At 36.3% G+C, this 14,531-nt stretch overlaps 1 protein-coding gene across 1 annotated transcript in view; it reads left to right on the top strand.

Moving 5' to 3' along the window:
* dpr10 (defective proboscis extension response 10) overlaps positions 1-14,531 on the top strand; it is a 149,060-nt gene that overhangs the window by 15,688 nt on the left and 118,841 nt on the right. The window lies entirely within an intron of this gene.

Genomic DNA, 14,531 nt, shown 5'->3' with positions numbered 1-14,531 from the left:
CTTAAGTGCACACGAATACTGCATAAGATTTATGATGTGACATAAAGTGCCGCACTTGTGTTTTAAGCCTTTTTGGAATGTACAAACATAGCTTAGGTAATGTGTGGGGGCGTAGGTGTGTAATTCGTTGGCATGCCAACAGCTGTATTGCTCATTTTCATCGTAAGTTTTCATATTTGTCTACGCGGGATGCCTGCAGTTGCACGGTGATTGTATGTTTTTAGTTACATTCATACATGTAATACGTAAATGGGTTGCTTTCATCGCGGAAAATGGGATATCTTTGAGATCGCCAAGGGAGGTGTTTCCGAGATAATGTGTATTTACTTGTATATGTGGAATATAATATTGAAATAATATATGTATCAAGAAAATATTAAAATGTCAAAGTAACCTTAGTATCATATAAAAACCCGCGGCATAGTTTCATAGTTCAAAACAGAGTGGTTTTTCTTGACGTTGTTTATGTTGCTAGAGCAGTGCTTCGTCCAATCCATTAGATGCGATCTCTGATATCCCCATACTGTCATCGATATCCTCTAACGGCAGTCCAAGGGAATTTGCTGTTTCAACAGAAAAGCGTACAGTGTCTACAGACCACAACCACAATAAAGCAAAACTTGACGACAACCGTAGCCAAGTATTGATTACTTGATTACTTTGGAGGCGGCCGCGGCGAACAGTATCGAAAAATTTTGAAAAAATATATATATTATGATTAAGAATTCATGAGCTTAACACCGGCTTATAATAATTGAATGTTCAATTATTATGTTTTTCTGAGAGAAACTGAACAGAAAGAAAGAAACATTAAATGGCATATTGCGATGGTACAATTTCGAAAACCGCCAACGAATTCATCGTCAGGCAATTTCGTAATATTATCAAAGGTTTCACTGAGATTCGAACCGCGAATCACACGGTGAAACTTGCAGTTGCCTTAACCACTAAGCTATCGTGATGCTCTGTAGTGCCGAAAATAACGAACCTCATTAGAACATGTGTAAAAATAATTTGACAGATGTCGCATTGTAGCCGCTGTCGTGAATGTAATCAAGCCTAAATGGACCAAACAGATAAAGTTTCAAAAGAGTTGTTGGTTCCCAATTGCTTTTGAAAAGATGGTTTTTGTTATGCGGCGACACAATACATACATTGGGTATGCCGCGGTTTATTCCGAATGAGCAAGAGTTTAACCCATTACAGTACCACATCAAAGTTGAGTAGCGTACACCTCATTCAGGAAGTTGCTTTGCTGGCATAGTAATCAGGCGACTTTTTGAGGGTGCCTCTAAGGGCCTTTTTATGCTCCTTTTCTAATATATTTTGGAATGCCCAAGTTTCTTTGTATTCAACATAAACTGTTTTTTCAGCACGTCATTTCTATTTTTTGTGGGAAGTATTCCCGCCTTGCTGTGTAGATGATATACTTAAGACATAAGAATACATCGAGTGGCAGTGCGGGTTTTTATCAGGCCTGCAGTTTTTTTACAGTGTGCGTCTTTAAGGCTCGGCTACTATATTGGGAACGTGTAGCATACAACCGACCAATTAATTGCTTTAAAAGTGGCTATGAGCATTTCTTCATATTTTCCCCAAGTGCCGCAAAGAGACTTGAGGATTTTATTACTACTCCAGTTTATAGGTGCAAGTTGTGGTATCTTTTAACGTGAGTATCTCTCTGCGCAACCTTACGGTCTCAAACCACAACGGATCTTATTGCATAATTATTGATCCAACTAACTACTCCATATTTTATGCCCAAACACTTCATTGCTTGTGATCGGGTATACAGTCGGAAAGTCTTAATTTGTTAAGATACGAGGTCTCCTTACCATTTTAATGACAATGGCATCCGGTTGCGAGGTAACCTTACATTGAGTTCCATTAGAATTCTATTAAAAACATAAATAATACGCTGCATCAGTTCTGATGTGGCTGCTCTCTCTATGACAGAGACCTCCTAGAGTTTATTGACTTACTAAATACATTCCAGCTCATGGTTTTTTTTTTCATTTTTGAGCCGTCTGTGTAGATTGTTATCCCGTTGTTATTGTCTGGACCTTCCTCCCATCCTCCCTTGAAGGTTGTCTTATATTCTGTATATGAAATTCAAAAACCGCTGTAATTTGGTCAGTGTGGGACGTAGAGTCAGTTACGATTTCGTTCGATAGTCACCTTGTCTTTTCAACTAACATCGTCGCCTTCCCGTATTCGGTTATTTCCATATGTTTGATTCTCTTAGTCGTAGAATACCTTTTGTGGCCAATCTCTGCGCAAACACTTGTAAAGGCATCAAGTGAAGAAATTGTTTAACAATTCCAATATCTGCTGCTCACTTTGCTTGACAAGGTCAGGCATGCCTTTGCTCCTTTCCAACCTTATGGCGATTGCTCTTTTCGTCTAGAGCCTTTCACCAGACAAAAGCTCCATATGATAGTGTCGATGGGATGATTGTATTGTACATGCCATGAACAATATGCGATGACATTCCCCAGTTCCTCACTTTTGCAGGTATAGTATGCTTCCATAGCTTTATTTGATATCAGGCCATGGTTAATTTTTCAGCTATATTTGCAGTCGAGCAACTTGCCGAGATATTTGGCTTCAGAAGAAAGACTAATCCTTGTGCCGTTTAGCCTCTATAAGTTAAAGAAGGAAATTTTTGTTTTTCTGGTGAAAAGGACAAGCTCCGCTTTTTTTGGGATATACCTATAGCCCATTTTTTCCTGCCAATCGCGAATTGCCGCAAAGTACCGTATCCATGAATCAGAATAACTTAGTTATCGGCATTCCTTCTGCCCTAAAGACTTCTAAAATTGTATGTTTCACTATTATCGAAAAAATGGGCGATAACACTTTTTCTTTATATGTGCCTCTGGTAGCCATTTTACTACCTGAGGCAGCTCCTAAAGTTACGCTGACGATCCAACTCCTGAGCTTAGAATCCATTCATGCAACTATAGAGTCTTGAGTTCCATGTCGTGTAAGTGCTCTGCCGGTGACCTCAATTTGCAGGCATTCTTAGAGTCAGATTATATATGACGCCGTAACACTTTGTGCTGCAGTCACTCACATTTACAGTCACCATTATGTACTACCAAAAATTCCATCAGGTTTACTGTCACTCACTGAAGTGAATCAGTGCTCTTATATGATATGAATTTTGTTTCAAAACGGGAAAAATTTGTTTTTGCGTTACACATTATTCACATCTCGGCTCTACGGTAAAACATAGGAGATGTGTCCGAAAATGGTATACTGGACATTTAATACTGTTGGAAGGCCTATGCTTCCCTAGTTTGGTGGCAGAAGGACATGCGAAGAACGGCAACAGCAAAACTAAACAAACTGAGTCGACTAGTTTGCATTGGCGTAACGGGCGCGATGAGAAAGGCTCCTGCTGATGCACTTAGTGCTTTAGTGTGAATACCTCCCTTCCCTATTCTGATAGAGAAAGAGGCAAAGCTAGGCACACTGAGACTTCCAAATATTTCGCAGTTGAAGCCAGGAAATATGATAGGGCACATTAAGGTAATAACAAAATTCATAGTATATCCAGCATTACAACTGAATGACATGTCCCCTAAGCTCAGAATCTCACGGAACTTTGAAGTGTCCATTGTGGACAGGACCCACTGGAAAACAGGGAATCCATATAATAACCCTGACTCAGAGGTCTGATTCACGGATGGATCGAAATTCGATGACGAAAGAACGGGAACTCTCGTCTATGGGCCGAACGAGAAGAAATCGGTAACACCGTATTTCAGGCAGAAATCCATGCAATAGAAGACTGTGGTAGAGAATGTCTGCGGATAGTCTCAACATCGAAAAGCATCTACATTATATCGGGCAGCCAGACGACCCTGCGTGCCTTTCAATCGTACACAGTTACATCTAAGCTAGTGGATGACTGCACTGAAATCCCTAATGACCTGGGAGCCAAAAACAAGGTTGTGTTAGGATGGGTTCCCAGACATCAGGGAGATGAAGGTAATGAACATGCAGATTACCTAGAAAAGCAGGATGCTATAGCAGCATTCTATGTTCCAGAGCCCTTTTTGTGGACTTACAAAAGCACACACCAGGAAAACTATAAGTAACTGGGAAACTAAACAATTGAGACGTCATTGGATTGACTGCCTAGGGCAAAGACAGGCCAAACTGTGTATACTTTCGGCAACGAAAATATCAGCCAAACTCATTAATCTAAGCAGGTAGGACCTAAGAACCCTCACTCAGTACTATACGGGACACTGAGGTCTGCGATATCCCCCAAGTAAATTAAATCTATCCGATACAAAAATTCGTTGTTTCTGGGAGCTGGAAGATGAAACGCGGGTTCACATTCTCTGCGAATTCGTCACTTTGGCTAAGCAGAAACTCTTCCATCTAGGTGGTGTGACTCTTAGTTCCTATGTGATATGGAGTAAAAACGTGAAGAGGTACTTAGATACATCAAAAGCCTCCAGATACAAATTTGGGCAAAAAGGTCATGCACAACAGATCTTCACAAAGGTCGCATGGCATCTCGGCCTAGTTAATAATATATATAATTCACCCTTTATAGCGGTGGAAGGCTGCTAAGGTGAATTCTTCGACGTTCAATGATTCAGCCCACTCATGTACTATATGCTATATGCTAATTTCGGTAGGCTGTATACTCAACAAACTACTGTAAGGCGGATGTTATTCATTTAAACTCAAAAACTTTTACGAAATTTTACCTTCTTAGATTAGAAATTTTAGTCATCGTTAGAATATTTTTGCCTCCCTCCGCTATTTTATACAAACATATTTTAACACACATATAAATTCTTGTGAATATCTACAATACCACATATCTAATATGCGCTTTCTTTAATGACATCAACTCCAAAAACTTATAATATGGCCGAAAGCAAAATGCTTAGATAATTTAATATTTGTTTTTGAGTTTTGGTCCATCCGAAAGTTTCGTTTTTCTTTAGTTTTAGGTAAACAAATATTTTACCTGTTATGTTACAGTTATTTTTCCTGTTGTTATCTTAAACTTTTACAGAAACTTTCTTTCTTGAAAGTTCATTTCAAAAACAGTCTTCAAATATATAGCATTATCTGCTTGTTCTCTACATATTTATGTGCTTATTCGCCTAAGTAAGTGTATTTTCTTGGTACTTACACATGTAATGCAAGGATGAAAAGGATGTGACATATGTACCCCAGCGGGTTAGGGGATCAGAATATAGCGGTAGGTATGCCTGTTGTAAGAGGCGACTAAAATACCAGATTCAAGGGGCTGTGTAGCGCAACCCTTCAGGTTGCCAGCGCGATATATAGCTCCTCCAAACCCAATTGTCAACCTCACCTATCCACGGCGAATCCTCTTTCACTAAGAGACGAGGCCCTGGCGACCCAAGCTCCTCATGGAACTTGGGGGTGGGGAGGGGGGAATGGCCTGAAGGTTTAATTTGGCCACATAAATCGCTCCCGAGATAGTCAGGCTAGCACCTTAATGGTGCTGTGGTACCGGAGCGTGCCGGATCTGTATCCGGCAAATGACCGTCACATCGATAACACTCCCCAAAGCCTTCCGGGAGCAACCTTATCGCAACAACAGCATGTGACATATGTATATAGCAACCGTTTATTAGTGTAGGTAGGAATGAATATGTTGGCAAATTCGTTATTGTTAAAGAAAGATCACCATTTTGAAAAATTGTTAAACATATAGCCGAAACATCGTCAAGTTTATATAGTATATCATATCCAACGATACCCATCTTCGCCAAGGCGTAGAGGTCCACGAATATGTCAAAGTATCGAATCGAATCAAATGGTCCTAACCGCTTCATCGCAATTCTGACTGAGCTCGTGGTATTGCTTAATCTCTGTTCGCAAAGCCTTATTAACTTTGCGGAAATAAAAACTGTGATTTTTTTTGACGCGCTTAAACCGCAGTTAGCCAGAAATCTAAGTTTTTATACAATGAGCTTAATTGAAGCTTATGTGCGACATTAAAAAGGTAACTACACATTCACCTGTCTGAAAATATTTTTTAAAAAAACTGATGTTACGATCGATAACTCCTTGTCGCTCAACCTGAAGAGCGAAACCGGAAACTCGTCATCATCTGCTGCTATGTTGTTTCTTTGCTGGGTTACTGCTACGAATAGCCTTTGGTGGAGGTTCGATTGCGGCAACCGTGGTGTGGAGGTAGCGTGTTCCTCTTGCCTCACAGAAGGTCTTGGGATCAAGTCCCAGGGAAAGAAAAATAAAAAATTTGGAAAAAAAAAACATAAAATACTTTTTTTAAGCATGTTTGCATCTCGGTGGTTTGGCCTATACATCCAGTGTATTTATTCCATTAAAAGTTTCTGATTGAATATTCAACTGTCTCTCAGCTGCCGTTCGGAGATGGCATAAAATATGTAGGTCTCTTCCCACCAATTGGAATGAAAAACTAAAAAGGAGAGCGACGCAAGCCGGAAGAGAATCTCGCTCTAAATCTCCTCCGAGGTGAATGGCGCCAAGTATTTTTTTTTTTTTTGTACAAAATGAGCTCAAGGCTTTATTATTATTTTTTCCCCAATACTATCGTTGTGATTGCTTCAATGCTGCCTCTATTTCTAAAAGCATAAGTGTTTTTTTGGTTCTTTTATACCTTTCATGAACACGAAATGGTATATTAACTTTGGTCCGATGTTTGTAACGTTGAGAAATATAGAATATAGACTCACCATTAAGTATACCGAATTGATCAGGGCGACGAACTGAGTTGATATAGCCATGTCCGTCTGTCCGTCCGTCTGCCTGTTTGAACGCAAACTAGTCCCAAAAATTTTGAGATATCTCACTGAAATTTGGCACAAGAATGTATTTTTATATTATATTAGCACTATAACATATATCTCCCATACAACCGATCGTTCAGATAACACGATTTTGGCCATTCTTGCCGAAATTTAGAAAGTATAAACGTGAAACTCGGTGATATATATTTTAATATATCATAGAAGATTTTTTGAAAAAATCACTTTGATCGGAGCTATATATAGTATATATCCCATACAACCGATCGTTCAGATAGAAAGATTTTTGGCAATTTCTCCCTTAAATTCCAATATAAAAACGTGAAACTTGGTGATATATATTCTAATATATTAGAAGATTTCCTGTAAAAATCATTTCTATCGGAGCTATATTCAATATATATCCCATACAACCGATCGTTCAGATAGAAAGATTTTGGCCATTTCTCCCTTAGTTTCCAATATAAAAATGTGAAACTCGGTGATATATATTTTAATATATCATAGAAGATTTTTTGAAAAAATCACTTTGATCGGAGCTATATACAGTATATATCCCATACAACTGATCGTTCAGATAGAAAGATTTTTGGCAATTTCTCCCTTAAATTCCAATATAAAAACGTGAAACTTGGTGATATATATTCTAATATATTAGAAGATTTCCTGTAAAAATCATTTCTATCGGAGCTATATTCAATATATATCCCATACAACCGATCGTTCAGATAGAAAATTTCTCCCTTAATTTCCAATATAAAAACGTTAAATTTGGTGATATATATTTTAATATATTAGAAGATTTCCTGTAAATTTCATTTCGATCGGAGCAATATATAATATATATCCCATACAACCGATCGATCAGATAGAAAGATTTTGGCCATTTCTCCCTTAGTTTCCAATATAAAAACGTGAAACTCGGTGATATATATTTTAATATATCATAGAAGATTTTTTGAAAAAATCACTTTGATCGGAACTATATATAGTATATATCCCATACAACCGATCGTTCAGATAGAAAGATTTTTAGCAATTTCTCTCTTAATTTCCAATATAAAAACATTAAATTTGGTGATATATATTTTAATATATTAGAAGATTTCCTGTAAATTTCATTTCGATCGGAGCAATATATAATATATATCCCATACAACCGATCGATCAGATAGAAAGATTTTGGCCATTTCTCCCTTAGTTTCCAATATAAAAATGTGAAACTCGGTGATATATATTTTAATATATCATAGAAGATTTTTTGAAAAAATCACTTTGATCGGAGCTATATATAGTATATATCCCATACAACCGACCGTTCAGACAGAAAGATTTTTAGCAATTTCTCTCTTAATTTCCAATATAAAAACATTAAATTTGGTGATATTTATTCTAATATATCATAGAAGATTTCCTGTAAAAATCATTTCTATCGGAGCTATATTCAATATATATCCCATACAACCGATCGTTCAGATAGAAAGATTTTGGCCATTTCTCCCTTAGTTTCCAATATAAAAATGTGAAACTCGGTGATATATATTTTAATATATCATAGAAGATTTTTTGAAAAAATCACTTTGATCGGAGCTATATATAGTATATATCCCATGCAACCGATCGTTCAGATAGAAAGATTTTTAGCAATTTCTCTCTTAATTTCCAATATAAAAACATTAAATTTGGTGATATTTATTCTAATATAACATAGAAGATTTCCTGTAAAAATCATTTCTATCGGAGCTATATTCAATATATATCCCATACAACCGATCGTTCAGATAGAAAGATTTTGGCCATTTCTCCCTTAGTTTCCAATATAAAAATGTGAAACTCGGTGATATATATTTTAATATATCATAGAAGATTTTTTGAAAAAATCACTTTGATCGGAGCTATATATAGTATATATCCCATACAACCGATAGTTCAGATAGAAAGATTTTTGGCAATTTCTCCCTTAAATTCCAATATAAAAACGTGAAACTTGGTGATATATATTCTAATATATTAGAAGATTTCCTGTAAAAATCATTTCTATCGGAGCTATATTCAATATATATCCCATACAACCGATCGATCAGATAGAAAGATTTTGGCCATTTCTCCCTTAGTTTCCAATATAAAAACGTGAAACTCGGTGATATATATTTTAATATATCATAGAAGATTTTTTGAAAAAATCACTTTGATCGGAGCTATATATAGTATATATCCCATACAACCGATCGTTCAGATAGAAAGATTTTTAGCAATTTCTCTCTTAATTTCCAATATAAAAACATTAAATTTGGTGATATTTATTCTAATATATCATAGAAGATTTCCTGTAAAAATCATTTCTATCGGAGCTATATTCAATATATATCCCATACAACCGATCGTTCAGATAGAAAGATTTTGGCCATTTCTCCCTTAGTTTCCAATATAAAAATGTGAAACTCGGTGATATATATTTTAATATATCATAGAAGATTTTTTGAAAAAATCACTTTGATCGGAGCTATATATAGTATATATCCCATACAACCGATCGTTCAGATAGAAAGATTTTTAGCAATTTCTCTCTTAATTTCCAATATAAAAACATTAAATTTGGTGATATTTATTCTAATATATCATAGAAGATTTCCTGTAAAAATCATTTCTATCGGAGCTATATTCAATATATATCCCATACAACCGATCGTTCAGATAGAAAGATTTTGGCCATTTCTCCCTTAGTTTCCAATATAAAAATGTGAAACTCGGTGATATATATTTTAATATATCATAGAAGATTTTTTGAAGAAATCACTTTGATCGGAGCTATATATAGTATATATCCCATACAACCGACCGTTCAGATAGAAAGATTTTTAGCGATTTCTCTCTTAATTTCCAATATAAAAACATTAAATTTGGTGATATTTATTCTAATATATCATAGAAGCTCGAAGGACCACATGTCTAAGCTTTGGGCAATTGAGGGCGAGCAGTTTAACAAGAGTTATAAATGAGTAATTTTATGAGCTTGTAAGCGTATGAGTCGTGGCACAGTGGCTGACGTACCCGACCAAACGCCCGGGGTTGCGGGTTCAACTCCCATCAAGCATTCCTTTTTTTTAAATTTATAAATTATTATTATTAATGGACTGTGTTGAGTTTATGGGGTTTTTGATTTAATGTATTCCATTTATTGAGTTGGGTAGTTTTAGTGTTATTGGTGTATTTAAGTCATGGGAGGATGCATAGCATCAGTACACCTTTACTTATTTAGTTGTGTTTATTTTAAGGGATTCAGTTTATTAAGTTGGGTAGTTTTAGTGTTATTGGTGTGTTTAAGTCATGGGAGGATGCATAGCATCAGTACACCTTTTATTTATTTAATTTGGGGGCGAGCACTGGGGGCTCTGAGGCTTCGCTCTACTGAGCCACCTCATCCTCTATTTGAAGAACCCTTTAAAATGTGATATGGAGGCGAGCACGGGACGGCTCTGAGGTATTGGCACCCCATTTTCTACAAGAAAAACCTCTATTTATTTAATTTGGGGCGAGCGTTGGGCACTCTGAGGTTTCGCTCTAATGAGCCACCTCATCTTCTATTTGAAGAACCCCTTCAAAGTGTGATATGGAGGCGAGCACTGGGCTCTGATGTATTAGCACACCATCCGAAGAACCTCGCTTTTAATTAAAAACCTCAAACTATGTCTTTAGAATATTTCACTAACCAGTTGAGAATTACAAGCACACTCAATGGCTACTGAAACAAACGAACGAAAAATGTTCATAGTTTAAGTCGCTTAAACATACTCCCCCCTTAGACGGCTTAGTCGTCTAATGAAACTTCCATACGAGCCAGTGATCCGGCTCGAAGGACCATGTCTAAGCTTTGGGCAATTGAGGGCGAGCAGTTTAACAAGAGTTATAAATGAGTAATTTTATGTGCTTGTAAGCGTATGAGTCGTGGCACAGTGGCTGACGTACTCGACCAAACGCCCGGGGTTGCGGGTTCAACTCCCACCAAGCATTCCTTTTTTTTAAATTTATAAATTATTATTATTAATGGACTGTGTTGAGTTTATGGGGTTTTTGATTTAATGTATTCCATTTATTGAGTTGGGTAGTTTTAGTGTTATTGGTGTATTTAAGTCATGGGAGGATGCATAGCATCAGTACACCTTTACTTATTTAGTTGTGTTTATTTTAAGGGATTCAGTTTATTAAGTTGGGTAGTTTTAGTGTTATTGGTGTGTTTAAGTCATGGGAGGATGCATAGCATCAGTACACCTTTTATTTATTTAATTTGGGGGCTAGCACTGGGGGCTCTGAGGCTTCGCTCTACTGAGCCACCTCATCCTCTATTTGAAGAACCCTTTAAAATGTGATATGGAGGCGAGCACGGGACGGCTCTGAGGTATTGGCACCCCTTTTTCTACAAGAAAAACCTCTATTTATTTAATTTGGGGCGAGCGTTGGGCACTCTGAGGTTTCGCTCTAATGAGCCACCTCATCTTCTATTTGAAGAACCCCTTCAAAGTGTGATATGGAGGCGAGCACTGGGCTCTGATGTATTAGCACACCATCCGAAGAACCTCGCTTTTAATTAAAAACCTCAAACTATGTCTTTAGAATATTTCACTAACCAGTTGAGAATTACAAGCACACTCAATGGCTACTGAAACAAACGAACGAAAAATGTTCATAGTTTAAGTCGCTTAAACACCTGTAAAAATCATTTCTATCGGAGCTATATTCAATATATATCCCATACAACCGATCGTTCAGATAGAAAGATTTTGGCCATTTCTCCCTTAGTTTCCAATATAAAAATGTGAAACTCGGTGATATATATTTTAATATATCATAGAAGATTTTTTGAAAAAATCACTTTGATCGGAGCTATATATAGTATATATCCCATACAACCGATCGTTCAGATAGAAAGATGTTTAGCAATTTCTCTCTTAATTTCCAATATAAAAACATTAAATTTGGTGATATTTATTCTAATATATCATAGAAGATTTCCTGTAAAAATCATTTCTATCGGAGCTATATTCAATATATATCCCATACAACCGATCGTTCAGATAGAAAGATTTTGGCCATTTCTCCCTTAGTTTCCAATATAAAAATGTGAAACTCGGTGATATATATTTTAATATATCATAGAAGATTTTTTGAAAAAATCACTTTGATCGGAGCTATATATAGTATATATCCCATACAACCGACCGTTCAGATAGAAAGATTTTTAGCGATTTCTCTCTTAATTTCCAATATAAAAACATTAAATTTGGTGATATTTATTCTAATATATCATAGAAGATTTCCTGTAAAAATCATTTCTATCGGAGCTATATTCAATATATATCCCATACAACCGATCGTTCAGATAGAAAGATTTTGGCCATTTCTCCCTTAGTTTCCAATATAAAAATGTGAAACTCGGTGATATATATTTTAATATATCATAGAAGATTTTTTGAAAAAATCACTTTGATCGGAGCTATATATAGTATATATCCCATACAACCGATCGTTCAGATAGAAAGATTTTTAGCAATTTCTCTCTTAATTTCCAATATAAAAACATTAAATTTGGTGATATTTATTCTAATATATCATAGAAGATTTCCTGTAAAAATCATTTCTATCGGAGCTATATTCAATATATATCCCATACAACCGATCGTTCAGATAGAAAGATTTTGGCCATTTCTCCCTTAGTTTCCAATATAAAAATGTGAAACTCGGTGATATATATTTTAATATATCATAGAAGATTTTTTGAAAAAATCACTTTGATCGGAGCTATATATAGTATATATCCCATACAACCGATCGTTCAGATAGAAAGATTTTTGGCAATTTCTCCCTTAAATTCCAATATAAAAACGTGAAACTTGGTGATATATATTCTAATATATTAGAAGATTTCCTGTAAAAATCATTTCTATCGGAGCTATATTCAATATATATCCCATACAACCGGTCGTTCAGATAGAAAGATTTTGGCCATTTCTCCCTTAGTTTCCAATATAAAAATGTGAAACTCGGTGATATATATTTTAATATATCATAGAAGATTTTTTGAATAAATCACTTTGATCGGAGCTATATATAGTATATATCCCATACAACCGACCGTTCAGATAGAAAGATTTTTAGCAATTTCTCTCTTAATTTCCAATATAAAAACGTTAAATTTGGTGATATTTATTCTAATATATCACTAGAAGATTTCCTGTAAAAATCATTTCTATCGGAGCTATATTCAATATATATCCCATACAACCGATCGTTCAGATGAGGGGGTTTTACCATTTTTTATTTTATATTTATCTTAAAAATCGTTTAGGTATGTATATCTGTTCACTATATATTTCTTATCTTATACATCCGATTATTTGGAGATTACAAACGGGATAAGATTATTGTTCAGCCCCATTCATGAAAGGTATGAAATCTTCGGCACAGCCGAAGACAGTCCCGTTCGTACTTGTTTTTGTTTAGCTTCGCTTGAAGAAGAAATGCATTTTGCATTGACTGGGCTATTTTAGGCTCACTGCAAGACTCTCTGAATAAAGCACTACCTTTCTCCATGAAGAGCTTCCCACAATGACATTAACACGACCCGCGCAATTTCACTATTTGGGATCTCCATGCCCACTCTCACTCTAATGAGCGAGGCATCCATCATATGTGCCCTTATCCTATCTGAAGTTCAGAAGTATAACAACTTGCGAATTTTGGTTAAAAATATATCTACGAAAGGCCTTCCGGGCGTAAAAGGCGTATCAAATTGCACCGGTATCAAATCCAATGGTATCAAGCTGCAACTTGTGAAGCCCATCATGGTCTATGAAAACTAGTACCGCGGGAAGCGTGAAACCAAATTTTAATCTATATATATTGATAAAGTTAACAATAGCTGAGACCAATAGATATTGATTCGATGGTCCGAAGAAGTTGAAATTACATCCCCTAATTGAGATTTGGTTAGTAACAATTGCGCGAACTGGGTGACGGAAATTTTGATGAAGTTGCCAGGCAATCGGATACCATTATTAGGGCAAAAGAATTGTATGGTGCCGTACCTGAGCTTCAAAGGGCATCTTGGGACCACAATATAGGCGGAGAGTTGACGAAAGGGTGCCGAAATGGAAGAACACGTTACGCACGTGTATCGCGATGGTTCCGAGTTAACGGAAGGGACCGGGTTTGATTCAGGCTACCAGATCATTGCAATGTCTTTCAGGCGGAAGGTGTAGCCGTGAAAAAAGCGGCACACTTTCTGAAAAAGCCTACTTAAGCTACATACGCGTTAAAAATGTGTATATTGAAAGTCACGCGTCAATCAGAGCAATAATTTCACACAGTTCTTCATCAAGAAGTGTCGTCGAATGCAAAGACGTATTAGAAACTTCGCTCAGACCGAACCATACATATATATAGTAGGTAGCCAGGCAAAAAAGTATACAAGGTAACGAAGAAACCATTGATTTGGCAAAGGAATGTGCAGCATTCGATGAATCGACGATAGACGTCACAATCTATTAGTGAGAAATCAAAAAGGGGCACGATCTGCATATGATGCACCAAGCAAGAAAGGCGCGGAAAGAAGCACGGAGCATGATCTCTTAGAATTACAGCAATACTTATATATGTAAAGAGATAAGACTTAAGGCTTACAATGGGCATACTAGAGGAACACTGCCTTCTGGCGGCATATTCTTATAAGTTAGGCCTCGT

The sequence above is a fragment of the Eurosta solidaginis genome, chromosome 5, assembly GCF_040869045.1.
Source record: "Eurosta solidaginis isolate ZX-2024a chromosome 5, ASM4086904v1, whole genome shotgun sequence".
NCBI classification, from domain to species: Eukaryota; Metazoa; Arthropoda; class Insecta; order Diptera; family Tephritidae; genus Eurosta; species Eurosta solidaginis.
The sequence above is the reverse complement of the archived record's forward strand: the minus strand, read 5'-3'. Positions and strand labels throughout refer to the sequence as shown.